At 35.6% G+C, this 21,493-nt stretch overlaps 1 pseudogene; it reads right to left on the reverse strand.

The window, feature by feature from the left end:
• Positions 1-9,901: 9,901 nt before the first annotated feature.
• LOC141424282 (TIP41-like protein) lies at positions 9,902-10,632 on the reverse strand (annotated as a pseudogene).
• Positions 10,633-21,493: the final 10,861 nt, after the last annotated feature.

Here is a 21,493-nt window from a genome sequence, read left to right on the forward strand (position 1 = left end):
ATTTGTTTCCCCTTTTCTTTAACTTCTTGCTTTGCATCTCAGCTCACTCTTCCATTCTCAATATTACCATTGTTATTATTACAAGCTAGAAAATACTTAATTACACACAGTACAGGGACAGTAACAACACCAAGGACAATGACAGGAAGACAGAAAAAACAAGGAAACCAGTTTCCCCACAGCAAAAAATTAGTACAGGAACCAGAGGGGAATGAAGAGAACAGAAACTCAGAGCCAGACTCCAACAAAATGAAGATAAACTATGCCAAAGGACCCAATGAAGCCTACAAGAATAATTTAAAAGAAGACATACTACAAGTACTCAATGAGAATTTTATAGAGATGATACTGGATAGGGTCAACCAAAATGTACAGGAGACACTCAAGAAATTCCAAGACAATAAAAATAGAGAATTTGAAAAAGCAAAAGAAGAAATAAAGGAAACCATAGAAGCACTGTATAAACACCAAAGTGAAAGAGAGAACACAATGAATAAATGGATAAATGAACTCAGGACAAAAATAGACAACAATAAAGAAGAAAACAGCCAGGATATGGAAAACCTCAGAAAAAAGAACGAAACAGAACTGCAAAACAAAACGGAAGGCCAATCCAGCAGAACAGAACAAACAGAAGACAGAATCTCAGAACTTGAAGATGAAATGGTAATTAAAGGAAAAACTGAAGAACTATTAATTAAACAACTCAAGACCTGTGAAAAGAAAATGCAAGAACTCACTGACTCCATCAAAAGACCAAACTTGAGAATCACGGGCATCGAAGAAGAAGAGGTGCAAGCAAAGGGAATGCGTAATATATTCAACGAAATAATAACGGAAAATTTCCCAAATCTACAGAAAGATATTCCCATACAGATGCAAGAGGCCTCCAGGACACCAAACAGACCAGATCAAAATAGAACTACTCCACGACATATCATCATCAAAACAACAAGTTCAGAAACTAAGGAAAGAATATTGAAGGCTGTAAGAGAGAAAGAACAAGTAACATACAAAGGTAAACCCATCAAAATCACAGCAGACTTCTCAACAGAAACATTAAAAGCAAGAAGAGCGTGGGGTGAGATCTTCTGGGCACTGAATGAAAATAACTTCAACCCCAGGATACTCTACTCAGCAAAGCTATCATTCAAAATAGATGGAGCAATAAAAGTCTTCCATGAGAAGCAGAAACTAAAACAATATGTGACCACAAAGCCACCATTACAAAAGATTCTGTAAGGGATCCTGCACACAGAAAGTGACACCCAACTTAACCATGAAAAGGCAGGCAGCACCAAACCACAGGATAAGAAAAAGCAAGACAGTAGAGAGTAACATCAAGTTAGGTACACACAATCAAACCTTCAAACAACTAAGACAACTAAATGGCAGGAATCACCACATACCTATCAGTACTAACGCTTAATGTTAATGGACTTAATTCACCCATCAAAAGACACCATTTGACAAAATGGATTTAAAAAGAAGATCCAACAATTTGTTGCTTACAGGAGACTCATCTCACCGACAGAAATAAGCATATGCTTAGGATGAAAGGCTGGAAGAAGATTTACCAAGCCAATGGCCCCCGAAAACAAGCAGGAGTAGCAATACTTATCTCTGACAAAGTAGACTTCAAACCTACATTGATCAAATGAGATAAAGGACATTCCATACTAATAAAAGGGGAAATAGACCAAAAGGAAATAATAATCATCAATCTGTACACACCCAATGTCAACGCACCCAATTTCATCAAACATACCCTGAAAGACCTAAAAGCATATATAAACGCCAACACAGTGGTTGTGGGAGACTTGAACACCCCATTATCATCAATAGATAGGTCATCCAAACAAAAAATCAATAAAGAAATCCAAGATCTAAAATATGCAATAGATCAAATGAACCTACTTGATGTCTACAGAACATTTCATCCAACCTCTACACAACATACATTCTTCTCAGCAGCCCATGGAACCTTCTCCAAAATAGATCATATCCTAGGGCACAAAGCAAGTCTCAGCAAATATAAGAAAATAGAAATTATACTGTGCATACTCTCTGATCACAATGCAATAAAAGTAGAACTCAACAACAAAAGTAAAGACAAAAAACATGCAAACAGCTGGAAACTAAATAACTCATTACTTAATGAAGAGTGGATAATCGATGCAATAAAAGATTAAATTAAAAAGTTCCTGGAAGTCAATGAAAATGAAAACACCACCTACCGGAACCTATGGGATACAGCTAAAGCAGTCCTGAGAGGAAAGTTTATAGCCATGAGTGCATATATTAAAAAAGATTGAAAGATCCCATATCAATGACCTAATGATACATCTCAAACTCCTAGAAAAGCAAGAACAAGCAAATCCCAAAACAAATAGAAGGAGAGAAATAATAAAAATAAGAGCTGAAATCAATGAAATAGAAAACAAAAAACCACACAAAGAATTAATGAAACAAAAAGTTGGTTCTTTGAAAAAATAAACAAGATCAATAGACCCCTGGCAAACCTGACTAAAATGAGGAGAGAAAAAACCCAAATTAGTAGAATTAGGAATGCAAAAGGGGAGATAACAACAAACACCATGGAAGTCCAGGAAATCATCAGAGACTACTTTGAGAAACTATATTCAAATAAATTTGAAAATCTAAAAGAAATGGACAGATTTCTAGATACATATGATCATCCAAAACTGAACCAAGAGGAAATTAATCACCTGAATAGACCTATAACACAAAATGAAATTGAAGCAGCAATCAAGAGTCTCCCCAAAAAAGAAAAGTCCAGGACCTGATGGATTCTCTGCTGAATTCTATCAGACCTTTAAAGAAGAACTGATAGCAATCCTCCTTAAACTGTTCCACGAAATAGAAAGGGAAGGAAAACTGCCAAACACATTTTATGAAGCCAGTATTACACTTATCCCAAAACCAGGCAAAGACACCTCCAAAAAGGAGAACTATAGGCCAATCTCCTTAATGCACATTGATGCAAAAATCCTCAACAAAATAATGGCAAACAGAATTCAGCAACACATCAAAAAGATTATTCACCACGACCAAGTAGGCTTCATCCCAGTGATGCAGGGGTGGTTCAACATACGAAAATCAATAAACGTAATAAACCACATTAACAGAAGCAAAGACAAAAACCACTTGATCATCTCAATAGATGCAGAAAAAGCCTTTGATAAGATCCAACATCATTTCATGATAAAAGCTCTAAGAAAACTAGGAATAGAAGGAAAGTTCCTCAACATTATAAAAGCTATATATGACAAACCTACAGCCAGCATTATACTTAATGGAGAAAAATTAAAACCATTCTCTCTAAAATCAGGAACCAGACAAGGATGCCCACGATCTCCACTCCTATTCAACATAGTACTGGAATTCCTAGCCAGAGCAATTAGGCAAGAAGAAGGAATAAAAGGAATACAAATAGGTAAAGAAACTGTCAAAATATCCCTATTTGCAGACGACATGATCCTATACCTTAAAGAACCAAAAAACTCTACTCAGAAGCTTCTAGACATCATCAATAGCTATAGCAAGGTAGCAGGATATAAAATCAACATAGAAAAATCATTAGCATTTCTATACACTAACAATGAGCAAACGGAAAAAGAATGTATGAAAACAATTCCATTTACAATAGCCTCAAACAAAATCAAATACCTAGGTGTAAACCTAACAAAAGATGTGAAAGACCTCTACAAGGAAAACTATACACTTTTGAAGAAAAAGATTGAGGAAGACTATAGAAAGTGGAGAGATCTCCCATGCTCATGGATTGGTAGAATCAACATAGTAAAAATGTCGATACTCCCCAAAGTACTCTACATGTTTAATGCAATAGCCATCAAAATTCCAATGACATTCATTAAAGAGAGTGAAAAATCTACTGTGAAATTTGTATGGAAACACAAGAGGCCACGAATAGCCAAGGCAATACTCAGCCAAAAGAACAATGCAGGAGGTATCACAATACCTGACTTCAAACTATATTACAAAGCAATAACAATAAAAACAGCATGGTACTGGCACAAAAACAGACATGAAGACCAGTGGAACAGAATAGAGGACCCAGATATGAAGCCACACAACCATAAGCAACTTATCTTTGACAAAAGAGCTAAAAATATACGATGGAGAAATAGCAGCCTCTTCAACAAAACTGCTGGGAAAACTGGTTAGCAGTCTGCAAAAAACTGAAACTAGATCCATGTATATCACCCTATACCAAGATTAACTCAAAATGGATCAAGGATCTTAATATCAGACCCCAAACTCTTAAGTTGATACAAGAAAGAGTAGGAAATACTCTGGAGTTAGTAGGTATAGGTAAGAACTTTCTCAATGAAACCCCAGCAGCACAGCAACTAAGAGATAGCATAGATAAATGGGACCTCATAAAACTAAAAAGCTTCTGTTCGTCAAAAGAAATGGTCTCTAAACTGAAGAGAACACCCACAGAGTGGGAGAAAATATTTGCCAACTATACATCAGACAAAGGACTGATAACCAGAATATACAGGGAACTTAAAAAATTAAATTCTCCCAAAACTAATGAACCAATAAAGAAATGGGTAAGTGAACTAAACAGAACTTTCTCAAAAGAAGAAATTCAAATGGCGAGAAAACACATGAAAAAAATGCTCACCATCTCTAGCAATAAAGGAAATGCAAATTAAAACCACGCTAAGATTCCATCTCACCCCTGTTAGAATAGCCATCTTCAGCAACACCACCACCAACAGGTGTTGGCGAGGATGCAGGGAAAAAGGAACCCTCTTACACTGTTGATGGGAATGTAGACTAGTACAACCACTCTGGAAAAAAATTTGGAGGCTACTTAAAAAGCTGGACATCGATCTAACATTTGATCCAGCAATACCACTCTTGGGGATATACCCAAAAGACTGTTACTCCAGAGGCACCTGCACATCCATGTTTATTGCAGCACTATTCACAATAGCCAAGTTATGGAAACAGCCAAGATGCCCCAGCACTGATGAATGGATTAAGAAAATGTGGTATCTATATACAATGGAATTTTATGCAGCCATGAAGAAGAACGAAATGTTATCATTCGCTAGTAAATGGATGGAATTGGAGAACATCATTCTGAGTGAGGTTAGCCTGGCTCAAAAAACCAAAAATCGTATGTTCTCCCTCATATGTGGACATTAGATCAAGGGCAAACACAACAAGGGGATTGGACTATGAGCACATGATAAAAGCGAGAGCACACAAGGGAGGGGTGAGGATAGGTAAGACACCTAAAAAATTAGCTAGCATTTGTTGCCCTTAACGCAGAGAAACTAAAGCAGATACCTTAAAGCAACTGAGGCCAATAGGAAAAGGGGAACAGGTACTAGAGAAAAGGTTAGATCAAAAAGAATTAACCTAGAAGGTAACACCCACGCACAGGAAATCAATGTGAGTCAATGCCCTGTATAGCTATCCTTATCTCAACCAGCAAAAACCCTTGTTCCTTCCTATTATTGCTTATACTCTCTCTACAACAAAATTAGAAATAAGGGCAAAATAGTTTCTGCTGGGTATTGAGGGGGGGAGCGGGAGAGGGTGGAGTGGGTGGTAAGGGAGGGGGTGGGGGCAGGGGGGAGAAATGAACCAAGCCTTGTATGCACATATGAATAATAAAAGAAAAATGAAAAAAAAAAAACCAGTCTCATGGGCTTGTCCTAGGGAAGAACTTAAGACTCCAAGCTCCTTCCACTTCAACAAAAACTTGTCACAGGGAAAAAATTTAAAAATAAAGGAGAAATAGACGTTAAATCATTTTTCAAGCAATCTAATATAAAATTTGTTCAGAAGTTTTAGCATTTTTGATATTTTTCGACTGTCTTAATCACATTTTATGAAGTAACAATTTTTAAATAACTCACTTACCCAAAGTACTTACTTCTCTGCAAAACCACAGAATATGGACTCAAATTCTAGGCTTCAAACTATTACAAGGAACATTTGTTAGACATCTCTAGATGTCTAGAGATTTTGTGACCAGTTGGGATGTATACTTTCTTTTCAATATGTTTTTTTTTAGTATGAGTTTTCTGTTTCAAATACAAACTTGTTCTCCTTTATTCAATCTTCCACCCAAAGTCAAGATGCCTTGCTTATCTTTCTTCTAGCTTAACCTCAAAATACATCCTTCCATGTCCTTAGTTTATTTTTTATTCAAAAGCATCCAAGTTCCCAAATGTGTTGTATGTTCACACGCCTTAAAACCTTTGCCCTATTTTATCTGTGACTGACTTTCCCTCATCATCTGCATAACATTATTGACACAGTTTCAGACTTAGCCCAAGATAGTTTTTTTGACCTCCTTCATGTCAAGTTGGAGCTGCTTATCTGTGCCTTAAGGTATCCACATGCAGTGTCATCAAAACTTACCTCACATTCGGAGGAAATTGTTTATTTTCTTGGTGGTAGCCTCCTGTTCATGTGTAAATTCATGCCATCTGTCTGGGAGACTAAGAATGTTCAGAAAATATTGCTAACTAAATAAACAAATCACTGCAGCCAAGGAGTCACATGCTATTTTAAGAAGACACTCCTTTACTTTTAGCATAAAAAATATACAGTATAATTTACTCATAAAGTACAATTCAATTTCTGTTTTAGCATTTAAGAATTCTTAATACATGCATACATAAATGTGTACAATTTTGCAGTACTTTGTAAAATGTGATTATATTACAATATTTTGTAGCCTGCTTTTCTTAATTATAAAATAACTTGGATTTTGTAATCAGTACATAGAATGACACTATCTGGTTTTTGGGTTTTTTCTTTTCTTTCTTTTTTTTTTTTGGTTCTGCAAATTAAATACAGGGTCTTGCACATGTGAGGGAAGACCTCTACCACTAAACTACATTCCCAGACCTAACATTGTCATTTTTAATAGCTTCACAGTATTTCATTGAATGAATGCCCTAAATTTTATTGAAAAACTTTCCTTTTATATATATATATATGTATATACACACATACACACACACACATATATATATGTATATTTATTTCACCATTATAAATAACTCCTTTTTCTCTGCATATTGGTCCACATTTTGGTCCACATTTTCCTTAGAATCATCAGTATATTTGACTTACGGACTTAATAGTAAACACATGAAGTTAAGTCTATGCTCTGTACATTTTGTGCTTGCTTTTTATTCTGGTTATGAAAAGCTGAGGTTTTCAGCAAGTAACTGGATGTGATGTTCTTGATTTTTGCAAACTTCAGCTGCTTCTTTAAAAGAGGAAGAACATAATATTCCTTCAAAAATCCATCTATGAAAGCACTATGTATGCTGACAAAATATAAAGTAATTTTATAAGAACATGCATAATGTTACCACTTTTGGAACTCAATATGAAGAATAAGTTTGATTGCTACTTAATTTACTGATCCTTTTTTTTCCTATAGAGGATAAGATAAAAGGTTCTTATTGCCATTAATAAGTGGCAACATTCTTACACATAGAATGTTGACAATAATGAAAAGATACAAATAGCTCTAAGCCCCACAAAATTATCTTGGTCATTTGCAATGTTACTTGAAAGATTTAAGTTTTGCTCAGAGTTCAGGTTTTTCTTTCTTCCCAACTTCTTCATCCTAAACAAGTTTCTGTTCTCTGAGACTGTACTTCATGATGGAAATTCATTGTGTGATTTGCTTTGCCTTAATTGTTTTGGTCATTTTGTTTTATCAGTATTGGGGTTTGAAGGTGCTCTACCATTTGAGCCATTCTGGCAGTCCTTATTCTGGTTATCTTTTTATGCACTTATCTAACTCTGACATAGGATATGTTTAAATGGAAATGAAGATGGACATGCAGCCAAAATGTCACTCTTTCAATCCTTGTTTTTATATATAACATACAATGTTGGGGAAGCCATTTAACTTATTGTAGCCTCAAAATTCTTATGTGCAAGAGGCAGAAATTATTAATGATCGCACAAGGTAGCTGGCAAGATTAAATAAGATAGCATACCTGAAAATGTACATCACACCACACAAGTAAAGACTGGATCTTTTGTAGTTATTCATGGGCAAGATTGACTCAAAGAAAAGGTCTAATCCTTTTCAGTTTTTATAGTCCTTGTCCAGATTTTATGATTTCAAAGAAGTACAATGACTTCTGCCATATCTGCTTTTTCTTTTGTATATTCTGCTTATATTGATAAACTGCTTTTTGTTTTGGCAGTGTTAGGGATTGAATTCAGGGCCTTTTGCTTGCTAGGTATGTGCTTTGCACTTGAGCCACAACCCCTGTCCTTTTGCTTGTAGTTCATTTTTGAGATAGGGTACTGCTAACTAATGAATAGTCTTAGAAGTTTTTCATTTCTTATAATCTGTATGAATGGATTCTGTTCTGTTCAAATCTGCATCCAAATAAATAAAGCAGAAAGATGAATACACACCTACCTTCCTGTCCTAAGAGAAAGCATTCAATCATTCAAGACAGGTACATTTAATATACACTGAACAAAAAATTCTGATTTCCTATGCCTTGGAGGTAATGAAAAAGGCAGACAAATGCCAAAACAATTAGTAGCCAAGCCACTTTTAGCTAATAAGATTCACCATACCATTTGATTCACAACAATATACCAAAGTTAGAATAAGAATCAATACCCAATATTGAGGGGGGGGAGAGGGAGGGGGCGGAGTGGGTAGTAAGGGAGGGGGTGGGGGCAGGGGGGAGAAATGAACCAAGCCTTGTATGCACATATGAATAATAAAAGAAAAAGGAAAAAAAAGACAGTGGTATTTAAAACTGAGGAAAAAAAAAAGAATCAATACCCAAGTGTATTTTTTCACTAAAATTTATCTTCAGGCTACTATCTGAAGATCTAATACTTTCAATTAAATATTCCCCCTGCCCTTTAAAAAGTTATTTTAAAAAATTTGAGAAATTCTTTATCTGGTGCTTATGTAATGTTTCACTTTATGAAGACTACCTAGAAAGGTAGAAAAGAATATACAGTTTTGAAAGGGTCATCATCAAAATAACCAAATATATTTGAAATTTACTTTTGTACATTTTGTACCAAAAAGCACTTAAAGATGAAGGAATGGCAACTCTGACATCATATGTAAACCATGTTCATACTTCCAGATACATAGTAGCTTAAGTTCTTCAAAACACTACATTTTTGGTTCTAGGTCTAAAACTTTCTTTAAATTTCAAAGCTAATTTAAAATTACAGGCTAAGTACATTTAAAATTTTTCATGGATAAAGATAATTAAACTATGACATTAATTTCCTAGCTGACAAGTCACAACTCTCAAAACATATGAATAAATGCCTGGCAAGCCCAGGCATGATCAGGAATCCAATGACAATCACAAGGTTTGGGATTCAGTGATTTTTTTTTTCATTTTTTTTTTGTGGTGCTGGGGTTTAAACTCAGGGACTTGTGCTTGCTAGGCAAGTTCTCTACCACTTGAGCCATTCCACCAGCCCAGGATTTAAATATATAAATTAACCTCTTTATAGTATAAGACAGTGTTTCATGATGGATACAGATTATGTTCACTTCTCTCAAGACATATACATTATCACTATTGCTGCAGTCATACTCCATGATAATTTGGAGATTCAAAATGAACACCAATGAACATATGAATCTGGAGTATGAATCTGAAGACAGGCAGTACAAAAAGTAGTTGAGAGAAATTTGCCTGCAACAATATATTTTTTCTTTTAAAGCTACAGAAAATCTGTACATAGGCAAGACAATTAATTCTCAGAACAAAAATACCAAACCCCTACAAATAATCAATGTGTCCAATCAGATTCCACGGTGAGTATATGTTGTATCACATAAATTTACTCAATGGATGTACTGTTCTTATGAGTCTGTAGGATCAGGATCAATTCTTTTTGATTTATTAGCTTCTCACAAACTGCCTCCTTTCTTGATGAATTTTGTAACATCTCAGTAGGTTACATGAAGAGGGCAGTTGGAAAATGCATTGAATTAGCAATTTTTCTCTCTGCTGATGCATATTCTCATAGCACATCGGTCTTTCCAGCATCTTGGTAAATCTTTGTATGATTCATTCTGACAAAAATCCCATTTGTTCTCAAGAAAAACCACAACTGTAGAAAAAAGCTAGAAGGCATTTTTCTAATTTTCACACTCAGGTTTGAAACTACATGATCGTGCCATTCATCTTCAAACAGAAGAACTTCTTCAAAAAAATTAATATGTTGTCTGGCTTTCAGTTTTTCTGTATCTATATGATCCACTGTAGGTAAAATCTTTAACTAAGAGATTCCCCAAGTAATGTTCCATTATAATCTGCTGTTTAGGTCCAGTCTATAGTTTAATAACCTCATACTGTCCACCACATCTGTTTTTCTGTCACTCTTCAGCACACAATACCTTGAGCATTACTTGGTAGTTTTTTACACCTCTGTAGCATTGAACTCAATCCCAAAGTCAGAGTCATGCTTAATTCTTAAAACACCAAATGTTTCAGGAAGAGATGACTTACACAATTTTTAGGGTAACTTCACATCCCCTGACTTCATGATGTGAGCCTTGGATTCCAGAGGCTGTGGTGACAGGTTTTTCATTCCCCTTTTGACTCTCCCCTTCTGAACCCGGCTCCCTTGGGGCTCACCCTCTCTAGCACTGCTCCTGTAGCAGCATGTTTGGGTAAATCAAGGCATGTGTCATCTTATCTCACATTTTTGACCACTAATGTAGGGTTCCTCTTCTGCCAATATCCTGCTTCTGTTTTAAAAACTTAGGGGAGCAGTCTCTGTCCAAGTTCTAAACCGTGTCCATTTTCTCATCAGCCTGCTCTTTTCACCTACTTCAGCCATTTTAATTCCTTCACTATTTACTGGACCTACTTTTATATCCATCTTCTTTGGCTCTTTGAACTTTTAATCCTACATTCCTGAATAAAAACTGGATTGAAAATTGAACTTCTTGTGTGCAAAAGCCAAAGAATTTAGCTCAAAAAAATTTTTAAAACACATTTGGAAATGTAACGAAACATTGAAATGCATGTGGGCAAGGTTCTGGGGGCAACTTGAAATACACAAAATATCTTCGGGTTAAATGTTTTCAGATTTGCTTACTGTAGCATTTATTTATTCATGAAAATATTTAACATAGGGTTATCTGACATTATTGAACTAGAATTTGTTTTAGCCCTGAAGTAGAGTAGCAAGAGTAAATAATTTCTCCTTTTCTTATGATATTGTTTACAATAGTCTAAGCTCAAATAACACACTACATTCTCCAGGGAAGGGTCCTACACACTTGATTCCTTGAATTTATCACAGCTTCTAGTGTGAATTCACTAAGTTGCATTGAACAACTTGAAGAATGACTGGACTAATAGATTTATGACAGGAAAATTTTTACTCAGACATTATCATAAAGTAAGACTCAAAAAAGTGTATGTGTATGAAATACCTGAACAAAACATTTTGGAAGTGTATTCATATACTCAGTAAATAAATTTTTACTCAGAGCTTAATATTATGTGCCAGCCTCAAAATAACAAAACCACCGATTTAATGAATAGTTGTTAGTTTTTTGTTTGCTTGTTTGTTTGTTTTCTTTTTGCTGTACTGGGATCTGAACTCAGGGCCTACACCTTGGGCCACTCCACCAGCCCTTTTTTGTAATGGGTTTTTCTAAGGTTGTGTCTCGGCCTGGTTTCTAACCATGATCCTCCTGATCTCTGCCTCCTGAGTAGCTAGGATTGCAGGCATGAGCCACCAGTGCCCTGCAATAGTTGTTAGTTTTATCTGCATTTTTTAATAAAATTAAATTTTGTTTTTGATAATTTTATTCTGGGGTTCTCATTCTAGATGTCTATTGGTATATCATATCCCTTTGCAGTTCTTCTTAGGGACCTATCTTCACTTTGTTTTACACCTAAATTCCTATTTTTTATAAGATTAAATGCTTTAATTTGAGCCAATTATAAACTATACAATATAAGAGCTTTATCCTACAAATAGAAGAACACAGAAGGAGTCTCACTTCTGTGTATACTTTTGTCATGGAATAGACTGAATATCTCATCCAAAGTTAAAAAACTATCTTGAGATTGGAACGCATGCAAAGATAGAACTCAGGGAGGTTAAATATCACACAAAGCAAGTTATTCATTCTGGAAGAGTACAACATAAAAGAGTACAACCTTAAAGCAACTGAGGCCAATAGGAAAAGGGGAACAGGTACTAGAGAAAAGGTTAGATCAAAAAGAATTAACCTAGAAGGTAACACACACTCACAGGAAATCAATGTGAGTCAACTCCCTGTATAGCTATCCTTATCTCAACCAGCAAAACCCCTTGTTCCTTCCTATTATTGCTTATACTCTCTCTACAACAAAATTAGAGATAAGGGCAAAATAGTTTCTGCTGGGTATTGAGGGGGGGGAGCGGGAGGGGGTGGAGTGGGTGGTAAGGGAGGGGGTGGGGGCAGGGGGGAGAAATGAACCAAGCCTTCTATGCACATATGAATAATAAAAGAAAAATGAAAAAAAAATTAAAAAAAAGGGAGGTTAAATATCACACAAAGCAAGTTATTCATTCTGGAAGAGTACAACATACTCTTGGTATGTTTTGGTTCCATACTGGAACCAAAGTTATTGGATATGTGAAGAAATAAGAAACTGTGATCATTCTCAAAGAGAAATATAATAAACATAAACATATCTTGATGTGAACCAAATACTGAAATAAGCAGAGAAAGAAACTATTTTTCTTATAAATTCTTATTTTTAATTATGCTTTTTTTGACACCCCTGAGAGTTTCATCTGCTTTTAGTTAACTTTGTAAAGAAATATCTGTTAAGTTATTAACACATTTTAATAAGCTCATATTATTATTCATCAAATAATATTTATATTTGTATCTTAGAATTGGCATATTGTTTTTTTTTTCACTGTAAGATTTCCTAATTCAAAAAATGAGACCTGTTGAAACTATTCCAGGAATGGGGAGAGGGGGAATAAAGGAGAATGGTGGAAAGGGTGAATTCAAGTATGATATATCAGTATATTATATCCCCAGCACAACAATAAAAATAAGATTTCTTGATTCAGGTATAGTTTTTTCTAGCTCAAATTACTTTTTTTACTTTTATGTGTGAAAAAGTAATGTTTGACATAGTAAAATAATGAGCTAATGCATATATTTAAATATTAATATTTAATGTCTTTATTTAAAAATTTAAATGTTTTCTCATCCAAAGGTAATGTTTTCAATAACTGAAGGTAATTCTAGTCAAAACCATTAAAATTTTATGTTTACTTAGAAATAAAGTAAGTCATAGTAAATGCTTTTATAAAAATAATGACTACAAGGTAAAAGTCGTACTTGATTTGGCAACTTTTGAAAAAGGGATGAAATGAAAAAAAAAAGCACATAAAAATCAGTTGAACCATTTTTTCGGAATTATAAATAAAATTTATTAGATGGAAGATTCTGAAATATAATGTTTCTTACTTACTGAAAACTAAAACTTGGAGTGTGCTGTAGTTAAGTAAATTTAAAAAGTGTTTTCTCTAAGGCAAATAATTTCAATGCTCTTTCAAGTACTGCCACAGAACAGCAAGACTTTATTCTGTTTCTCCCTACTTTAACCCAGCAGGTTAAGGATTCAAAATCATGTCCACAGTGAATCCATTTACTTGTCAGAGAGGAGTGTTGGGTAAATTGATGGGTCATCTTTGTTTCTTAATGGTTCATTGGAGCTCTGACACATGTGCTCTGACTATAGAGGACTGAAGCCACCCTCCCAATGTGGGGACTTTAATATATTTTGTCTAATGATGGGTTAAGTTAAATTATCTTCCTTGTCTTTAATTTCATATTTGAAACATGGTAATGCTTTTATCACTGCTTTAAGAAACATGCATTTTCTCTTCCTGGAAAAAAAAAACTCACTGATACCTGACTTTCTTTTTCGTCAAACTCTTACTATCTCTTCCTGTAATTTTCTTTCTACTTTTTCCTCTTTTTCTATTATGACAGTAATTTATGACCATTATCCCTGAATGAGTATTTGAAACATATAGTAAAATACAAAAATAATAAAATTTAAGCATAAATTCACATGCAACTTACTAAAATGTTCTTACATATAGTGCAAATACAAATGAAGAACATAAAACAATTTTGCCAACAATATGGCATGGCAGGATTTCTGGTCCCTTACATATCTCCAGACCCCAGCCACCTCCCATCAAGAGGCAGGATCTATTCAACCTCTCCTTGAGCCTGGCTGGGAATTATGACTGCCTAAACCAAGAGCACATGGTAAGAGGGATGCTGTGTGCCTTCTGAAGTGGTCGTACATGGTGAGGTGGTGCTCCCTTGCTCCTTCTCTGAATAGTCACCCTTGCTTTCAGCCTCCATGCTGAGGTGAAACTCTGGGAAAGCACAGGAGGATGCCACTTTTGGAGGCCTTCATGGAGAAAAACTAAAACTACATGATGTCCTCACCTAGCAGAAGTCACCAGAGATCTGGGAAAATGAGCCCCCAAATGATGACAACCCCAGCCTTCTCATCAGCTGTCTGAAGTCTAGACGTTACAGAAGAGAGATAATTGCTAATTTGCAGAAATCAAGAGTGATTTTTTAAATCAAGTGATTTATAATGAACATTACATAACTTTTAGAGATATGTACAGTATCAGACCAATTTCAGCATCTCTATTTTTTTTGGTGGTTCTGGGGTTTAACTTAGGGCCTCACACTTGCTAAACAGACACTCTACTACTTGAGCTGCATCCCCGACCTTTCTGTATTGGTATTTCTGACCCAGGGTCCCCTTTATGCACAAGCTGATCTGGACCACAATCCTTCTATTTGTACTTTGTGGTGTAGCTGGGATGATAGGTGTGTGACATGCACCCATCTGTCAGGGGACTAGTGGGAGGGGAGAGGGTGAATGAAGGAGATTAAGGTGAGGGTATATGGTTGATGGACTTCATATACTTACATGAAACTCAACAAAAAATTCTTTTTAAGTTTGGGTGGGGAACAAAATAATCTGCTTTAAGTTGGGTAGGAATGGGGCTCAAGGGGAGAGACAATGGAAGACATGTAACGAATGGATAATATAATAATGTACAATATAAGCCTAATCAGAATGGTCATTGTGAATCCCCCCTGTATAACAAATATATCCTAATAAAATTTTATAAAAAATAAATAAATGAAACATTCCAAAAAATCTTCCTATAAATTAAAGTGGCCAGCTAACAGTTCAAGAACAATTTGCCATCCATAGCATTTCTGTTAAAACATTTCTCAAGGGATAGAATTCCTTCAAAAACTTGTCTGGTTAAAAACAATAATGGTGGATGGTCAGGATGGAAAGTAGTCATTTCTCAGCAGGATTGCAGCATAATTGCTTGTGGAATTAGTATGCTTGATGAATTGTTACACAATGATGGGGGAGTTTTGAGGGATGACAAAGAGAGATATTGTCACTGAATTTCACTCTGCTCTTGTTTCTGTCATGGGTTGTGATCACTGCTAGAGAAAATGTCATGACTGATCAGAAAGAAACCATCTTAAATCATGATCTGAGTCTTCACCTGGGCTCTCAAACTGCCATTCAGCTTTCTCTCCCACAGTCTGCATTGTTACTTACTCACATTTCACAGAACATACAAATACAATTTACCTCTAGAATTCTTCTTACCAAATCCATGAATCCAAGAGACTTTTCTGCCTCATTTTATTAGATATGTCAAAATTATTCAACGTATGGGCTATTGTTTTTTATTGTTTGAATTTTTTTTTCATGGCTGTGAGACCTCACCCTCCAGGGTTTTCTGATCTATCTGTTCATTTATTTTCTGTCCCCTCTGAAAACTTTTCTCCATTTAACCAGTCCATACTCGAGTTTCTCTGATGTCCATCATTACTCAGGCTCTCTTGGTAACTGATACTTTTGTCTTCAATTGTCTCATACATTGAATTGTGTTGTGATTTTCCTCCAAGATGGTTTCAATTCCTCTCTTAAAAGAGTGTCTGTAAAGTCTAGTCCTGCCACAATGAGGCTCCAGCAGAGGAGGCCTTGAATTTCACAGTGTACCTTCCACTGACTACTTCTTTATCCTGGCAGAGGGACTAATGCCTAAGTATCTGACCCATAATCGAGTGTCCCTTTCACAGGAAACTTGTTTATAACACAGATGCCCTTGTAGCTCTGGTCTGACTTGTGTCTAGTTTCTTCCTACCAAAATGGCTACTCTGTAGGAGAACTCTGACCAGATGGAGAGTTGAGTTCAGGTATGTTGGTCAGGAGAGACACAGAAGTTAGTATGGCATAATGTATGAAATAACAGAAACATTGTATTTCTTACAGATGTGAGAGAAAGAGAGAGACAGAGAGACAGAGACAGAGACAGAGAAGCATGCCTCCCAGAAACAACAGGAATAGAGAGCTGTCTGAGATACTCTCATTCAATCAGTGTGGGAGCAAGTATGGCCCATGCCTGTAATCCCAGCTATTTGGGAGGTAGAAGTTGGACGATAGTGGTTTGAAGCTAGTCTGGGTGCAAAACTAGTGAGACCCCATATCAACAAGAACAGCAAAAAATAGCTCAGTGTGGTGGTATGTGCCAGCTGTTTGGGCAGCATAAATAGGACGATTTCATTGTGATCATTCCATAAGGCATACAGAGTACTTTGATTAAGTTCAATCCTTCTGTTATATTTCCATCCCCCTCCCTTCTGCCAACTTTTTCAAACAGTGTTTGGTGGGTTTCAATATGCTCTCTTCATGTGTAAATATGTAGGGTACTTCAATACTTTTCACCCTTTAGTATCAATTTCTTTCCCCCTTCACCCTTCTCCTGATCCCCCTAGACAGTTCTCTATTACATTCATGTTCATTATTATTATTAACAATATCATTATTATCAGCATTGTTTTAGGTCTATGTAGATTCCACAAATGAGCAAGAAAGTGTGATATTTGGCTTTTTGAGCTTGGTTTATCTTACTCGGCATATCTCTAGCTCGATCCATTTTCTTGCAAATGACATAATTTAATTTTTTTCTTATGGCTGAGTAATATTCCATACTCACTAATATATTCACATATGTGTATATACATATATATACTCACACACCATGGACTGTGGTATATGTATATATATGTATAATATATATACATGCATATCATGGAATATTAATACATATGATATTTTCATGAGCCATTCATTTTGTTGTTGGGCACCTCAGCAATTTGTAGTTCAGCTATTGTGAAGAGACTGCAAAAAGCATGGGTATGCAGCTATCTCCCTTATATATTGATTTAAACTCCTTCGGATAAATGCAAAGAAGTGGTAGGGCAAGATCATAAGGTAAGTCTATTTTTCAGGAATGTCCATAATTTTTTTCATAGCAGTTGTACAAGTTTATATTCCCACCAACAGTGTCTGCAGGTTCCTTTTTCCTTGTGTGCTCTCTAGTGTTTGTTGCTTTTTCTCTTGGTGCTTGCTGATTAGACTAGGGTGAGCTGTGCCCTTTCTGCAGTTTTGATTTGCATTTCCTTTATAACTAAGGATGTTGAACATTTCCTCATGTATTCTGTCTGCCATTTGTATTTTTCCTTCTGAGAATTGCATGTTCAATTTGTTAGCCCATTTATTAATTAAATTATTTGTTCTTTTGCTGGTTAGCTTTTTAAGGTCTTTGTATATTCTGGACATTAATACCACATTTGTTGAAAAGTTGGCAAAGATTTTCCCTCATTGTGTGAGTTGCCTTCCGATTCTTGTGGAAACTTAAATGTGATTCAATTCCATTTGTTAATTCTTGCTCATATTCTTGGCAATTGAAGTCCCATTCAGAAAATAATTACTTATGTATATATCTTTCAGAGTTTTCCTTGTTTTTCTGTACTAGTTTCAGAGTTTCAGGTCTTATCTTAAGCATTATTTGTTAAGAAGCTGTTTTTCTCCAGTGTATGTTTTTGGCTCCTTTGTCAAAGATTGGATAGTTTTAGTTGTGTTATTTTGTTTCTGGGTCTTCTATTCTGTTCCATTGGTCTTCATGTTTGTTTTTTCCCAGTACCATGTTGTTTTTGTTACTGTGGTTCTATAGTATAATTTGAAGCTTTGTTTTGTGATATCCCAATATTGCTCTTTTTGCTCAGGATGACTTTTGCTATTTGGGGTCTTTAATTCTTCCATGAATGTTAGGATTGATTTTTCTTTCTTCAAATAATTACATTGGGAATTTGATAGACATTGCATTGAATCTCTAGACTGCTTTCAGTAGTATAGCCATTTTCATGACACTAAGTCTGCCAATCCACGAACATGAGAGGTCTCTCCGTATTCTGGTGTCTTCTTCAATTTTTTTCTTCAAGGTTTTACCAATTTTATTATAGAGATCTTTTACCTCCTTGGTTAAGTTTATACCAAGCTATTTCTTTTTCTTTGAGGCTATCATGAATGGGATTATTTTCCTGATTCCTTTCTCAGCCAATTCATAGTTAGCATACAGAAAAACTGATTTTTGTATGTTGATTTCATATCCTATGTTGTTGAATGTCTTTATCAGATCTAGAACTTTTATAGTGGAATCTCTGGGATCTTTCATGTGTAGAGTCATATCAGCTGCAAATAGGGATAATGTGACTTCTTTCTTACTTTTGAATCCATTTTATTTCTTTCTCTTGTCCTATTGTTCTGCCCAGGAATTCAAGTACTATATTGAATAAGAATGAAAATAGTGGACACCCTTGTCTTGTTCTTGACTTTAAAAGAAATGATTTCAGTTTTTCAACATTTAATATGTTGTTTACGAGTTTGCTACATACAGACTTTATTATGCTGGGGTACATTCCTTGTATTCCTAGTTTCTTCAGAGTTTTTGTTATGGTAAAGGGATGTTGAACTTTGTCAATTGCTTTTACTCCATGAATTGAAATGACCATGTGATTTTTGTCCTTGATTCAGTTTAGTTGCCATATGACATTTATTCATTTATGTTCTCTGTCATGTTATATAAGTGCCTGCAGCATGTATTGCAAGCAATGCCAATCCAAGCTGTTTAACTATTTCCGTCACTGTACTAACTAGTGCTGTGATATTCTGCTTATATAACCAAGGTTAATTTTTAGACCAGTTTATGCTGATATGGTATATAAATGATTGCAATTATTTTAGGGACTAACAGATTGTATTATTTAAGGCAACACACTAGTCCTTATAAGGTAGATTTCAGTATTTAATATAAAAATTGTTTCTCTTTTCACATAACAGTCTAAGTAAGTGATCTTGACTGACAGCAAGCCTTTTTCAACATATTGCTTTTCAACAATGCTTTTTTCATATGTTTTTGCCATGTATGAAGTCTGCTTATAACCTACCAAAGGAGAGAGTGGTGAGAGAGGTACCTATTTAACCATCTCATCCCCAAATTGACATGTTATGTCTATTCACATTTCATTGTCACAGGTGGTCAGATGGCCCCATTTAGAATCTAGAAGGCCACAGTAACTGCCACAAGGGCTGAGCTCTTGGAAGGGTCTGAGAATTTATATTTTTTAAGGCAGTTCATTTTTAAGAGGACTCTGGCAAGAGTAAATGATAAAAAAAGAGATGGTTCTTTACCAGGGAGAGCAAGTAGCATTTTAGATACCCTGTGATTAGACTCCTACCCTCATGAAGAAGCAGGAAGAATTCTGCTGAGCATGCCCAGTTGTTTTCCCAATAAAAACATTTATTAAGACAGTAGAATGAAAAATCAATATTCAAAATCAATGTGCATTCACATAGTAACCAATTAGAAGATGTAATAGAAAAGAATTCCATGTACAATAGCAACAAAGATATAATTTCTAGGATTAAGCATAACAATACATGCTTATAACAATATAAGAAAACTTCAGCATACTCCTGGAAGTAGTTACTAACAGAAAGATATCTCGTTTGCAGATGTTATTTCTCTCCAAGTTAACATAGAAATTTAGCACAGCTGCAACACCAATTGCATGATTTTCTTTTTCTTTTTTAAGATTTTCTTTAATTATTATTATTTTGTTTATTTTGTTGTTGTTGTTTATTTATTCACATGTGCATACATTGTTTGGGTCATTTCTCTCCCCTGCCTCCCTCCCCGACCCTTTCCTCCCACCCCTTTGTTCCAGGCAGGTCCCATTGTGCCCTTATCACTGATTTTGTTGAAGAAAAGATATAAGCATAGTAAGGAAGACAGAGCATTTTTCCTAGTTGAGTTAAGGATAGCTATACAGAGAGATTCCTACTATTGCTTTTGTGTACCTATGTGTTATGACCCATGTTGACTCAACTCTAACTTATCTTTACATTGGTTGCTGATCCCCTGCTCATGATAACCTGTCATTTTAAAGTTTCTGTATTAGTTCCTCTGGAGTGGGGACATCAAACACTTTCATGTTTTGGGTTTTCTACCTATTCTTATATCTCCCGTATGTGCTCTCCCCTTGGCTTGTGATCCAAGTTCAACAACATTGCTGCATTTGCCCTGTATCTAAAGTCTGCATATGAGGGAGAACATACAGATTTTGGTCTTCTGAGACTGGCTGACCTCACTCAGAATGATGTCCTCCAGTTCCATCCATTTACCTGCAAATGATAAATTTTCATTTTTCTTCATGGCTGAGTAAAATTCCATTGTGTACAAGTACCACATTTTCTTGATCCATTCATCAGTAGTGGGGCATCTTGGTTGTTTCTATAACTTGGCTATTGTGAATAGTGCTGCAATAAACATGGGTGTGCAGGTGCCTCTGGAGTAACCTGTGTTGCATTCCTTTGGGTATATCCCCAGGAGTGGGATTGCTGGATCATATGGCAGGTCTATATTTAGATTTTTAAGAAGCCTCCAAAATTTTTTCCAGAGTGTTTGCACCAGCTTGCATTCCCACCAGCAGCGGATTAGGGTTCCTTTTTCCCCACATCCTCGCCAACATTTGTCGTTGGTGTTTTGGATGATGGCTATTCTAACAGGGGTGAGGTGGAATCTTAGTGTGGTTTTGACTTGCATTTCCTTTATGGATAGAGATGGTGAGCATTTTTTCATGTGTTTTTTGGCCATTTGAATTCCTTTTTTGAAAAAGTTCTGTTTAATTCAGTTGCCCATTTCTTAATTGGTTCATTGATTTTAGGAGAGTTTAGTTTCCTAAGTTCCCTGTATATTCTGGTTATCAGTCCCTTGTCTGATGTACAGCTGGCAAACATTTTCTCCCACTGTTTGTTGTCTTCTTAGTTTAGAGACTATTTCTTTTGTTGTGCAGAAGCTTTTTAATTTTATGAAGACCCATTTATTCATCCCTTTTCTTAGCTGCTGGGCTGCTGGGATTCTATTGAGGAAGTCTTTGCCTATACCTATTTGTTCCAGAGTGTTTTCTGCTCCTTCCTGTAGTAACTTCAGAGTTTCAAGTCTGATATTTAGC

The sequence above is a fragment of the Castor canadensis genome, chromosome 6 (assembly GCF_047511655.1).
Source record: "Castor canadensis chromosome 6, mCasCan1.hap1v2, whole genome shotgun sequence".
Taxonomy (NCBI): Eukaryota; Metazoa; Chordata; class Mammalia; order Rodentia; family Castoridae; genus Castor; species Castor canadensis.